General features: G+C 37.6%; 1 pseudogene; it reads right to left on the bottom strand.

Annotated features, from left to right (window-relative positions):
* Positions 1-7,518: 7,518 nt before the first annotated feature.
* On the bottom strand, positions 7,519-8,686 carry LOC136845495 (uncharacterized; annotated as a pseudogene).
* Positions 8,687-12,991: the final 4,305 nt, after the last annotated feature.

The following is a 12,991-nucleotide window of genomic DNA, read 5'->3' as shown; positions in this document are numbered from 1 at the left end:
ATATATATATATATATATATAACCTGATGTACCCGTCGTTGCTCGGGGCAAAAAGGGGCATGCCGTCCGTGATGACAACCCCTACAGGGTGGATAATGCATTCACTTTTTAGAATAAGTAATCACTTGGGATCATTGCAATCTTATACATCTAGCATGGCACATAGTTATAGGAAAGATGTTCGACTGTTTAAATAAGATACATGATATGAATTACAACTGTTATCAATTTTGAAGTGCCTCGTGATACACAACATTTTTCGTTCTACCATTATGTGTGCAAACAAATGTATTATTGGGGCTGCCAACTCTCGAACACCCTACATATAGTTGACCATGTGAAAACATTGGCTCCTTCAGGTTTAGGCCTACAACAATCAATGACTGACCTTCTGCCTTGTTAATACTCATTACAAAGCTCAGCTTCAAGGAGAGTTGAAGGCTCTTGAACTCAAAAGGTGTGTCAGATGGGAAAAGAGGAATTCGGGGTATGAACACATCCTCTCCACTTGCTTACCAGTCAAAATTGTAGCTTCCAAGACGCTTGGCATCATCATCTTGATGATAAGGCGAGTTCCATTGGAGTGAGCGAAAAAAAAAACGGTGAAATATGACTACACTATGATAAATCATGCCTGTATTTATAACAGCACTAAAATTACAACATGGAACATATGTATTTTTCTAATTAGCGCAGAACCTCGGATACTCATTACTTCCAAATAATCGGAGGGGGGGGGAGGGATAAGTGGAAAAGTTACCGAATAATTATGTGATTTATTGCAATACGAATAATTATGAGTAAGTTGGCTTTTAAAAATAACCGATGGTGAACGGAGTCGGACATTTTCTTGTGTCTGATGAGTAAACGTTTAGAAAAGGGGTGTAATACGATAAAAAGGAACGTCATTAAAGAGAAACGTTTCACAAGCTGCTTTTACGTACGTACGGAAAAATGTTTATAAAGAAGCTTCACGTCGTTAAAAAAAAAAATTGCCGTTTTGCTTCTGATTTGTGAAAAAATATTAGGCGCCGAGTTGTGGGGGGGCGGGGTGGCGTTCCACATGAGGCTGGAATATAAGGGGGAAGGAGATACCACAGAGAAAGCCAAGATCTAATAAGCTGGGGGAGGATGTTTACTTTGTACTGAGGAATATAGATTTAGAAAGTAAGAAGCCCGGTCCGGGTCGAGGCATCGCCAGTCGATTTCTAGTATACACTTAGCTTTACTCGAAATAAATTCACACACAAAAATAAACATAACATTTACCTTGGGTGTGTTTTCAGTGTAGAAAAAAATTCACTGTTGATAAAGTTAAGTATTATCTTAGTTTAACCAGTCCATTGAGCTGATTAACAGCTCTCCTAGGGCTGGCCCGAAGGATTAGACTTATTTTACGTGGCTAAGAACCAATTGGTTACCTAGCAACGGGACCTACAGCTTATTGTGGAATCCGAACCACATTATGACGAGAAATGAATTTCTATCACTAGAAATAAATTCCTCTAATTCTTCACTGACCGGACGGAGACTCGAACGCTTGGCCAACAGCTTGCTAACCGAGAGCTCTAGCCACCCTCCAAAGAAGAACTTACTGTTGATAAAGTAACAATCAAACAATTTTACTGAGAAATTCTTTGTTGTTATCAAATTCGCGTCCAATAAATTCGTGTAAAGGGATAGACGGCAAGAGGCCTTATACACCCGTGGTGGCCCATGCATGTTGAGACCTGCCTGGATTTCATCACGTTAGCACGCATCCAGACTGATCCAGATCTGTCCAGAAGCTTCGAGACTGGGTCATTTTTGAATTTGCAGGCCAGGCAAATTTTTAGACGGCAAGAGGCCTTATACACCCGTGGTGGCCCATGCATGTTGAGACCTGCCTGGATTTCATCACGTTAGCACGCATCCAGACTCATCCAGATCTGTCCAGAAGCTTCGAGACTGGGTCATTTTTGAATTTGCAGGCCAGGCTCTCGCCATGTTACCAGGATTATTTTAGCACAATTTTGGATAAAAGCTGTGATATTTTTAATACTATTTGAAGCACTTTAAAATTTTCAATCGATTAACAAAAATAATTAGTTCGGCATCAAGCTGGACGATCATTTAAGGCCTACCAATGGGGACTCCTCCTTGTTATAACCTGCGTAGATTTCATCATGTTTGCATGCTTGGTCACTGGTCACGTTTGAACCTGCAGACCAGGGTTACGTCGTGTTGCCAGGCTTATTTTAGCGTATTCTTGTGGGTAACCTACTGTAATTTTGCTTACTAGGAGAATAAGCATACCGGCAATTGGCTGCCGCCGTGTGAAAAAATCGTACATGACGTTTCCTTGATTCTATTCCTTCTCTATTTCGCCCTCCCATTCACCACCACTTCCCCCTCGTAGAACTCAGTTCTACATCCCCCTCTTACTCCCCAGTCCTTAGCCTTCCCCACACTCCTTCCCTCTACTATTTGCCATCCATATCCCCATTACATCTCCTCAATATCTCCCCATTTATCTGGAACTTTCAAAATGCACTTGGTACTATTAACCTATGTTTCGAATTTCAGCATTATAGGGAAAATAATTAAATTATATTGAGAAGGGGGGCATGGGGGGGGTCACCCAGGGCCCCAAACGTTCTTACAGTAATTTATAAATAATGCAATTAGTGTTAGTAACCCATGCTTTAAATTTGATCAAAATCGGCCCCAAAGCAAGAAAGTTATATTTAATAGTAGAGGAGCCCTGGGGGATTTTGTGTGCACTTCGAGGTGCCCCAAGTTTCTTAACTGTTTTTAGTCAATTCAAAGGTGCTGAAACTGAATTAATTGGTGTCATAATTTTTTGGGGGTCAAATGAAGGCCTTTATTCGTCCCCAAAGATGTGAAAATTTTCTCATTTGTAATAACCTACGTACCTGCATGTGGTGAGCATAAAAAGAATTTAAAATGAAATGAAACAACATTAATAGATATACAAAACAAAATTAGAGCTCTAAAGCATTTATTCTTGGGTAAAGAGTAAAAATCTATATTTCAGTGAGGGGCGAAGACAATAAAGCACTTAGATCGACCCCCTAGCATTAAAATAAAGAACTGAATAACTTACATCACACTGTAAAACATGGAGCTTAAGCAGATGAGCTTTTTATTTTGTTTTTGTAATTAAAATGAAGGAAACTCATATATCTAAACATTATAGAATAGTGGAAAGTACAGTGTACACTAAGAATAAAGAAAAAAAAAGAATTTTAATCATTTCAAACACCACTCCTGTTCAAACTGAAACCTGAAAGATAAAATATCATTTCAATTAAAAAAAACAACCAGTCTCCTTCTTGAAAGTTTTTATGAGTTGATCTGCCGTCAAATATTTACAAAATTCTAGTGAAGAAATAGTCTATGGTGTGCACTGATACTGCAGTCATATATAGTTCTTTCCAGTTATTTTGAAAAGATAGTGTTTAGGTTAATGTTAATATAGATTTTTACTCATCTCATTATTGCATCTACAAAACCTGCAACACTTTATTTCATTTATTCTACAAATGCGTCTGCTTTCGAATGCACACTTGCCACAAGTACACGGATCTGGTAAGTTTGCTGGGCGTGTAAGCATTCCTGCTGGAAGTACGAGTAATGTGGCACTAAGTTCTCCGGTATCACTTCGAGTCCATCCATACATTTCTATACTGTCAAGTATTGGTCTTGTTGCCATTGTGGCAGTCATCCACATATTAGCTTGAAGTTATTGAAGTCAGTTTTTGTGCCTGTAAAACAGTAAACTAAAAATTTTTCTACCTTCTGAAACATCTCCCTGATAACTTTGACAATCCAAAACCTTCAAGTAGTTTGAAAGTTCCTGTTCTTTTCATTAGAGAATCCTTGGTGCCAACTTTTGATGTCGTATCTGCTCCAGTGAGAGCATGTGCTGCAGGCATATGTTTTTCAATAGCATGTCCAATATCATGAACAAGACTATGGATACGATGGATCTTTCTTTTAGTTCCAGACCCTTTGTTTAACCATAAATGTTTGAGGCCCAAATTGTTCCACGTTTCTCCATAGTGGTACAATATGGAAACTACAACATCTGTACTGTACGTTCAGTGGCAACAACAATAGTGTTTACATCATGTCTTCACTGATTCCCGGTCACATTTTTTTTAATGTTTCAGCTATATCAGTTGCTTGAATATTATTCCCAAAGAACATCTGAGAACTGCTTTTTGTTTCAGGGTATGTGAATACTATAACTTCTTTGTATCTCTCAATGAGCATTGACTTAACTTGGCTATTTGTAACATGAACTCCTTCATCACCAAGGATGGAGTTAATCTTGTCTCGTTCTAGTACTTAGGTGTATCCTTTATGTTCACTGTCAAGCTGGTTCCCAACTTGATCAAAAGCTTGTACAATGCCGTCAGTATTATTAGCAACATTTGCCTCTGGTTCAAGGTTGTATAAAATTTTCTCAATATGGTCATCATACCTCTTGATATATTTCTTTATACAGTCTTTATGAGCCAAGATATCTGCTCTAAAAATTGAACGTTCATCCTGGTGTACTGAAATCCGGTCAAACACTACATCCTGAAAGAGTGCTGCTGCATTGATTAATTTTCCTCCTCGTCCAACAGTACAAATTCTAAACAAATCACATGACCAGTCATGCTTGCTTTTGAACAGTGTTCGTGAACCGCACACAACACAGAGTTTTTCTTTTTTTCTTAATGAGGAAGATGTAGTTTTTCTTCTCTTGCTGCTTGTGGTTGTTGAGGGAGGCAGCTAGAATTTCTTCTCCAGGAATGTTCTCTACAACTGTTGCCTGTGATTCTATTTTCCTTTTTCCTTTGAGGATGTATGGACCGTAGCAATCTTTACTGTGATATCGAACAGTAGAAAGCTCATCAGGGTTGAGACTAGTTACTGTTTTGTCTCCAAGGAACTTTGCTGCTTCAAGGATCTTTAATCTTCCCTGATCACCTCCATGCAACTTCCCTCCATGATTTTTACATATACAGCAGGAGGTTGATAGGTCAAATGATGGAGATCTCATCTCACGATCCAGAGGACTCAGTAATAATTCTTCTCCAGACATCGGAAATATTTTGTTTAAATTAATGATTATATAGTGTATTATACTTGGCGTCACAAGATGTTATGGTTTTATTGGCAAAAGAATAAACCCCCCCAAAAAAGGGAAAAGCTAAGAAAAAGTCAATTTAAAAACATAATTCTTTTCTTATCCTTACATTACCCTAATTTATATATGTCAGTAATTTATTGTTCTCGACAGTTTCAATGGTACCAACTGGTTAGCTCATCTCTCAGGTATACTGTATATAAATTGGGTACTAGGTTTAAACCATGGATTCTGCTCTGAAAAACAATGAAAATTTCTTGAATGAGAATCCTTATACTTTTGAATTTCTAATAATTATGGTCATGAAACTTTATAATGATTGTATCCCGATTTACAGTAGAATACAGAATATGAGCACATACACTTGCATATGTGCGTGTGTGTATATATATATATATATATATATATATATATATATATATATATATATATATATATATATATATATATATATATATATATATATATATACATATGTGTGTGTGTGTGTGTGTGTGTGTAGATTACAGAATATATTATATATATATGTATATATATACATATAACATGTAACGAAAGTAAATCAATAAAAAATTAATAGTAATTTTATTTTGTTAACATATTAGGAAGAGGTTGTTTCAGAAATATATGAAGAATTTTTACCATTTCCGGTCATTATTTGACCAATGAAAATTAAGACACCAATTTTTTTCTGATTCAGCACCTTTAAATGGACTAAAAACCGTTGAGAAAATTAGGCACCTCGAAATGTGAACCAAATCAGCCCAAAAATAAGAAAGTTACTTTCAGGGGGTAAAGTAATAACTGGGGTGGGGTTATGCATGTTATTAAGAACATCTAATTACCCTATGTTCGAACTCTATGTTAGCTTAACCTCTGTGCCAGATCTCATGCTGATCGGTTCACTGGTGTAGACGTTCACTTAGACTCTTAGAGCAAACAAACAAACAGACGCGTTGTCCCATTTATATCCCATTTATATATATATATATATATATATATATATATATATATATATATATATATATATATATATATATATATGACTTTTTGCTTTTCTCTGGATGAATATTTGTGACCATGTTGATGGTATTCGGATAACTTCTAGTAAAGTAAAATTAACTCTTCTAAGCGATTCAACAGTCATCGGAATACCTGCCATTACATTGTTAGCGCATGTTATGAAGGCATTATCTACAATCAGTCTGGCCGTTTTGTATTTAGACAGTAAACTTCGCTAACCACTGCAAGGTTTATCAAACTAAACAACAAAAATTAAGTGTAGAGGTATGTTACGATGCCACAAAACGAGAAACAAGCAACCGACGAGGTGTAATTGTTTTGAATGTCAAAACGGCAGTTCAAAGGTAAAATTATAAACACATCGTGAACAGGCACTTCTTGGAGAAAGAACTACTACGGTTTTCACAGACAGTGCAAGTGCGATTTTTTGCAATTATTCTGTAACGAACACTCGTATCAGTACGAGATTTTGCTATAGTGTATTACACCCAGTGAGGAAATTTATAGGAGTATCATGAATCATTTATTGTAAATAACTCATTAGCCAAGCAAGAAAACGAACACCAGCTTAGAAAAGCTGCGCCTACCTACCATCCCCCTTCACCTCTAGCCCCCTTCTTTTTCCTCCCCTCTCCTTTCTTCCCTCACCTGCCCTACGTCCTTCCTTCTCTCTCTCTCTCTGAAAGTTGCTTTGATTTAAACATATTTGTATATCTATCTAATAATAATTGACATTGTTGTATAAATGTAACGATTCACTGGTTGTTACCCTCCAGTTAACTGATCTATTTATACACTGATTTGCTCTCTCTCTCTCTCTCTCTCTCTCTCTCTCTCTCTCTCTCTCTGTCAGTTTCTACAAACGTGGGGAGAGGTACAGAGGCTTAACCATTTTTTCCTTTTGCCCCCATGCTTCTTAAATTTAAAGTGTTTGCTAAATAGCAATATATATATATATATATATATATATATATATATATATATATATATATATATATATATATATATATATATATATATATATATCATAATATAATGTCTTTGAACAATATGCAATTGTACACCATTATATCATTGCTTATTTCGGCATTGGGTATGAGCGTAGATGATAGGTATTCATAGGAAATGAGAAACAAAATGTTTATTTCACCTAATATCACATGTATTCGCCCCCAACCCCACCCTTTCTCCCCCATGAAAACTCATAACGCTCTGTAAGGACTGAATTGAATTTGATTGAATATTTGTATCAATCGATAACGGGACTCGAATGTGGGTAGGATATAATCCTTCATTCATATTTAATTTTCTTTGAAGTTTTTTTTTTTATTTTTTATTTTTATTTTTTTTTTTTAGTCTTCATCGCTCTCTAAGAGCAAGTCAACTTCATCGTCAGTGTCACTGTCAAGACTAATAATGACAGGATCAATACTGTCATGCATGTTACCTGTTGAACGATAACTGTCCTCAAAAACTCGTGATCGACGTACTGCCCCTGCCCATACATCGCCAGTGACAGAGAGCCTTGCTTCCTCCAATCTGGCCTGCAGGTCTGCTCCGGTGAAACGTTGGAGTGAGGAGCGCACGTATCGTTTCATGTCCCCACACCTGCTGGATTGCATTGAGCTAGGGATGTGCGGGCGGCAGGCGGACGATTTCGTGACCCCATACCCGAATGGTGTTATCTACCTTGTACTCAGGCTCTGGTCTATTTTGACGGCATATGTAGAGGAGTTCAGGTCTTGTAGCATGCTGCGGGAAGGATAGGTTTCTGCGCTGTAACCATTCAATGAGGTCAGATTTCCTGGTAGCAGTGGTGGGACAACGACTCTCTTCAGTCATTATACTATGGTATGGAGCATTGTCCATCACTAATACCGAAGGCTCCTCTAGGAGTGGCAGGAGCTGAGTTGTTAGCCACCGTAGGAACATTTCGCCATTCATTTCCCCGTGGCAGTCGCCGCTGGTATTTTTAGCAGGGAAGCAGAGGAAGGAGCCCTCAATGAAGCCATCGGCTGTACCACCTGTGACTACCACGAAACGTTCCCCCTCTCCTGGTGGCACCTGATGGCTGTAATTGGCACTAGTATTTGGCTGTGTGGTATCCACCCATTCCATGTTATGACTCATTCTGGTTGTGAACCACGTTTCATCCAGGTACACTACCTCCCTGCCGTCTTCCCTGTGTCTTTGAAGGTCCCGCAGGGAACGTATCCTTTGGCACATGACGTCAATCGACTCCTTCCTGACATACATCTTGGGCTGAGTGGTCTTATACTCGATTCCCATTTTGTGGAGTAAGCGCCATAGCGAAATCTTTGAGGTACTTTCAGGGATGATACTTTCTTCCTTCAGGTTCTGTGCCAGGGATGCGAGAGTAAAAGCCTGCTTGGTAACAAACTTTGTATGGATGTGCCGACGTATTTCTCCTACCGAGAAACTGTCAAAGATAGGCTGTGCTGGAGGCGTTGGTGGTGTGACGGGCCGTGGCCTAGTCCTGCGACACACAATCGAATGCATCGTCCCCACTTTCATCCTCAAGGCTGCTGCAACACGGTGGTAAGGCCTATATGAAGGAAAGGATTTATATAGATATGTATCATATAAAATAAAATTTGAACATCCATGACTTGAAAATACGTGCATCAGTATAATCAAGGCTTTAACTCTGATGAATTTCCTGTGGAAAGGGTCAATATTTATTTGTAATTCATAGAGTAACTGTAACAAGTTACCTATTCAAACGAATCTGAAGGCAATTGTCAGCTTTCTCTTTATTAAAAAAGTTGAAGAGTTGGGTGACAAACTCATTTCTGTAACCATGCGGACAGTTATGTTCTGAGGTGGCCATCACTTCTTCTAGCTCACCCTCGTAATACCAGTAGATAGCTAATGCCCTGAGTAGAAATGAGGTTTGAAGAAGGTAAGCAAACGCAGGTACAACAGTCATTTTCCTATCAGTCATAGTGTCTATCACTCAACTACTCCAAAACCCTTCAGATAGATCTCAATCTAATAATTATTTACATAACCACTATCATAGAGAGAGAGAGAGAGAGAGAGAGAGAGAGAGAGAGAGAGAGAGAGAGAGAGAGAGAGAGAGAAATGAGAAAATCAATGCATAAAGAAATCAGTCATCTGATAGGTAACAACCGATTGAATCGTTACATAGCTACAACAATATAAATTATAATTAGATAGATAGATAAATAGATAGATAGATAGATAGATAGATAGATAGCTTGCTTGATATTAAAAAAAATCATACAAAATAAGTTGAAACTTAAGCTACCTTCCGAGAGAGAAAAAGAGAGAGAGAAAGAGAGAGCTTGAAGGGAGGGGGAGGGCAGGTGAGGGAAGAAAGGAGAGGGGGTGGAGGCGGAGCTTTTGTATATGGTTGTTCGTTTTTTGTGACTGGCTGATTGAGACTTTGCCCTTTGGTAAAGGGGCAAGTGTCTTTATAATTACCAATTAATGATTCATGATACTCCTATAAATTTCCTCACTGGGTGTAATACACTATAGCAAAATCTCGTACTGATACGAGTGTTCGTTACAGAATAATTGCAAAAAATCGCACTTGCACTGTCTGTGAAACCCATAGTAGATAGCAACAGCCTGTTAGAGCGTCGTCGAAGTATCCAACGCTTCCTTATCGGGTGTTTTTTGTTTCCTAGAAAAAATCGTAATCTGTTCATTCCTTATAGTTTCAGAAAAAACATTACATTGTATTGTCCAGAATGAGAGGAAGAGGAAGGAAGGAAAATGACTACCTGATTAAGGACATTTGCATAACCCACAAGGCCAGGGTGCGATTCAAGGGGGTGACCACTACTGACCTAAGCAATGGAATCAGTGCTTAGTCTTCAGTCAACTGCGGTCGGTAGAAAAGAGCATACGGTTAGCGACCTCATCCCAAAATACTTGCTGAAAGCTGGAAGGTGACCACATGGGGTAAACCCCCTCTATAGGAAACGGGTATATCTAAATCTGTTATATTGTTCCTCTTGCAGGAAACATCTAAAATAATAGAGTCCTGGGAAATGTTTGTCAAAATACAACCTTTCTTTCTTAAATTTCTTTATATGAACCTATTCTAAAATATAAATGATGACAAATAGCATAAGGTAGTGCTGGAAATAATTTCCACAACTAGTACGGCTGATTAACGAAATGTACACTAAAAAATTCCCCCAGTACATCCCCTGAACATTCGTTTTTGTACTATCAAGTGCTCTCAGTTAAGGAACAACGCAAACCATTTACAGCTTTTGCCTTGTATCCGAAACCAAATAGAAAGGTTCATCATGAAAACATAATTACAAGAAACACACCAAATGAATGAATCTAACACAATGAAAACAGAATGCAACCAACTTAACAAATGTAACCACAGAATTCAAGTGTGATAAATATGATTTCAATACTCAAATTGTCTTTCTAGCGCATAAGAAAACTGCCAAAGCTTTCAGCCACAACTGCATTGATTACCCAGTTACGCACATCGCAGGAAAAACACCCATCTTTATGTAAATTAGCTCTTATTGTTTTTGTCTTTTTAACAAATGCAACTATTAGCACTTAAAAGATGAAGTTTGCCCAAGTGCATATTAAAGATAAAACACAATAATTGTGTATGCATGTGCAGTCCTCGTGCAGTATCTGACCATCATGTGTTTACATCGTAATTTTAGACGCCAAGCGTCAATAAGAAGGTTCAATGATTCTACAATGGATCAAATATGCAATTTCAAGTTACCTAAACATGTGGAACATTTAGAAGATGGACTGAGGTAATGCACCGTGCCTTTACTGGTGTGGCAAATCCATTAACTTATTCAAACCCTTCCACGAATGTTATACTGACAAGAACACTAGTGAATTTACCGCTGTCAATCGAGACGTCAAGAATGGTAATGTATAATTACTGAAATGGTGAACTTTTCGATACACGTCGTAAATAGTTGTAGCCTTTGATATCTGCATGTTACACTCTTTTCTACAGAGCAAATAAATTTTTATGATGTGTTACACACCAGAGACATGACAGCACTGACCTACAGCATACTGAGCTGTTAACGTGCTATGATGTACTGGGAAAACCACTTTTTAGACTGTTTGTCCTGAGTCCGATAACTGTAAACTTTATATCAAGGAAAGCAGTATGTTGAATGAAATATTTAATTTTCCAGCACAGGGTATTTAAAAATGTTTTACAGTAATCAAATAACATATAGGCCCTCTTTTAATGAAACGTAAAAATTTCTAACAAGTTAGTAAATATTAATAGCCTTAAAACAAGAATGGTAAAATTTTAATAAAAATGAGAATATATTGCAAACGAAAAATGTCCGTTAATTTTAGGAACAATGAAAGAAAACAGTCAACAGACATACATTCGCTCAAATCAACAGCAACATCAGTAATGAATTCATTTAAGGCTAAGCTCCGATGTAGGAGAATGCAAAAGGTACAAAATGCTTTCTTCAGTAGCATTCAGCAGAAGGTCTTATAATATACCAGGTGACAGATAAAATGATTAAGAAGCAAATGTATTATAGATTTTAGTGCGTGTCATGGACGCTTAAAGGAAAAAAAAGAAAGAAAGGATCCAACAGAGAGATTACTAATGAGAATGACTTCTTTCACTATGACCTTTCACTCAATCACGACTTTATCCAAAATCAAAATACCGAGAACAATATTCTAATTTATCTTACTATCTAAGTCTTGGGTTAGAAAAATCAAGATGAAAAATGCGGAAAGTGAAAGGAAAAATGAAGGGGGAAAACTCTCCGCTCAGTCCCTGAATGAAAATGATCAATGAGTCGTCATCTAGAAAATGCGAAACCACTCCGTGAAAGATTGAGTAAAATTTAATCCTGTGATTTATACCGCGTAGAAAATGGCCAAAACTTTTCGCTCAATTTTTCAGCTGTAAAATGGCGACGAATACAAGCAGGAAGTTCAAATGATCCATCATCCATATTCAAGAATAATATATTATTCTTTCTTTATTCTTACGCTGCGCATAATTACTTCACTTAAGTAAAAAAAAAAAAAAAAAAAAAAACAGAAAACTAAGTTAAGTATACCTTAGTTTAACCAGACCACTGAGCTGATTAACAGCTCTCCTAGAGAGAGCTGGCCCGAAGGATTAGACCTATTTTACGTGGCTAATAACCAATTGGTTACCTAGCAACGGGACCTACAGCTTATTGTGGAATCCGAACCACATTATACCGAGAAATGATTTTCTATCACCAGAAATAAATTTCTCTAATTCTTCATTGGCCAGCCGGAGACTCGAACTCGGGTCGAGCAGAGTACTGGCCGAGAACTCTACCAACTCGTCCAACGAGGAACTAGAAAACTAATTACCCTTAATAGAAAGAACAAAGAATATAGATTTTCTATCACCAGAAATAAATTCCTCTAATTCTTCATTGGCCAGCCGGAGACTCGAACTCGGGCCGAGCAGAGTACTAGCCGAGAACTCTACCAACTCGTCCAACGAGGAACTAGAAAACTAATTACCCTTAATAGAAAGAACAAAGAATATAGAAAATTATAAGTTTATTATACAGAGTATTTCAACTTCTTTCTTTCACTATAAATGATGACATCAATAATGGCTAACAACAAAAGCGGCGTTTTACCTAAAGATCTGATTTCAAAAGAAAAAGCTTATATCTGGAGATGACCCAGTTGTGTTCTTCGGCACGGTTTTGGGCTTCTGTGCAAATATCTGGAAATGCCTTCAACGCTATTACAGAAAACACTATTTGAAAATGACCGAATGGTCATAGTCCACGTCACCTTACA

This window comes from Macrobrachium rosenbergii, chromosome 14, assembly GCF_040412425.1.
Source record: "Macrobrachium rosenbergii isolate ZJJX-2024 chromosome 14, ASM4041242v1, whole genome shotgun sequence".
NCBI lineage: Eukaryota > Metazoa > Arthropoda > Malacostraca > Decapoda > Palaemonidae > Macrobrachium > Macrobrachium rosenbergii.
The sequence above is the reverse complement of the archived record's forward strand: the minus strand, read 5'-3'. Positions and strand labels throughout refer to the sequence as shown.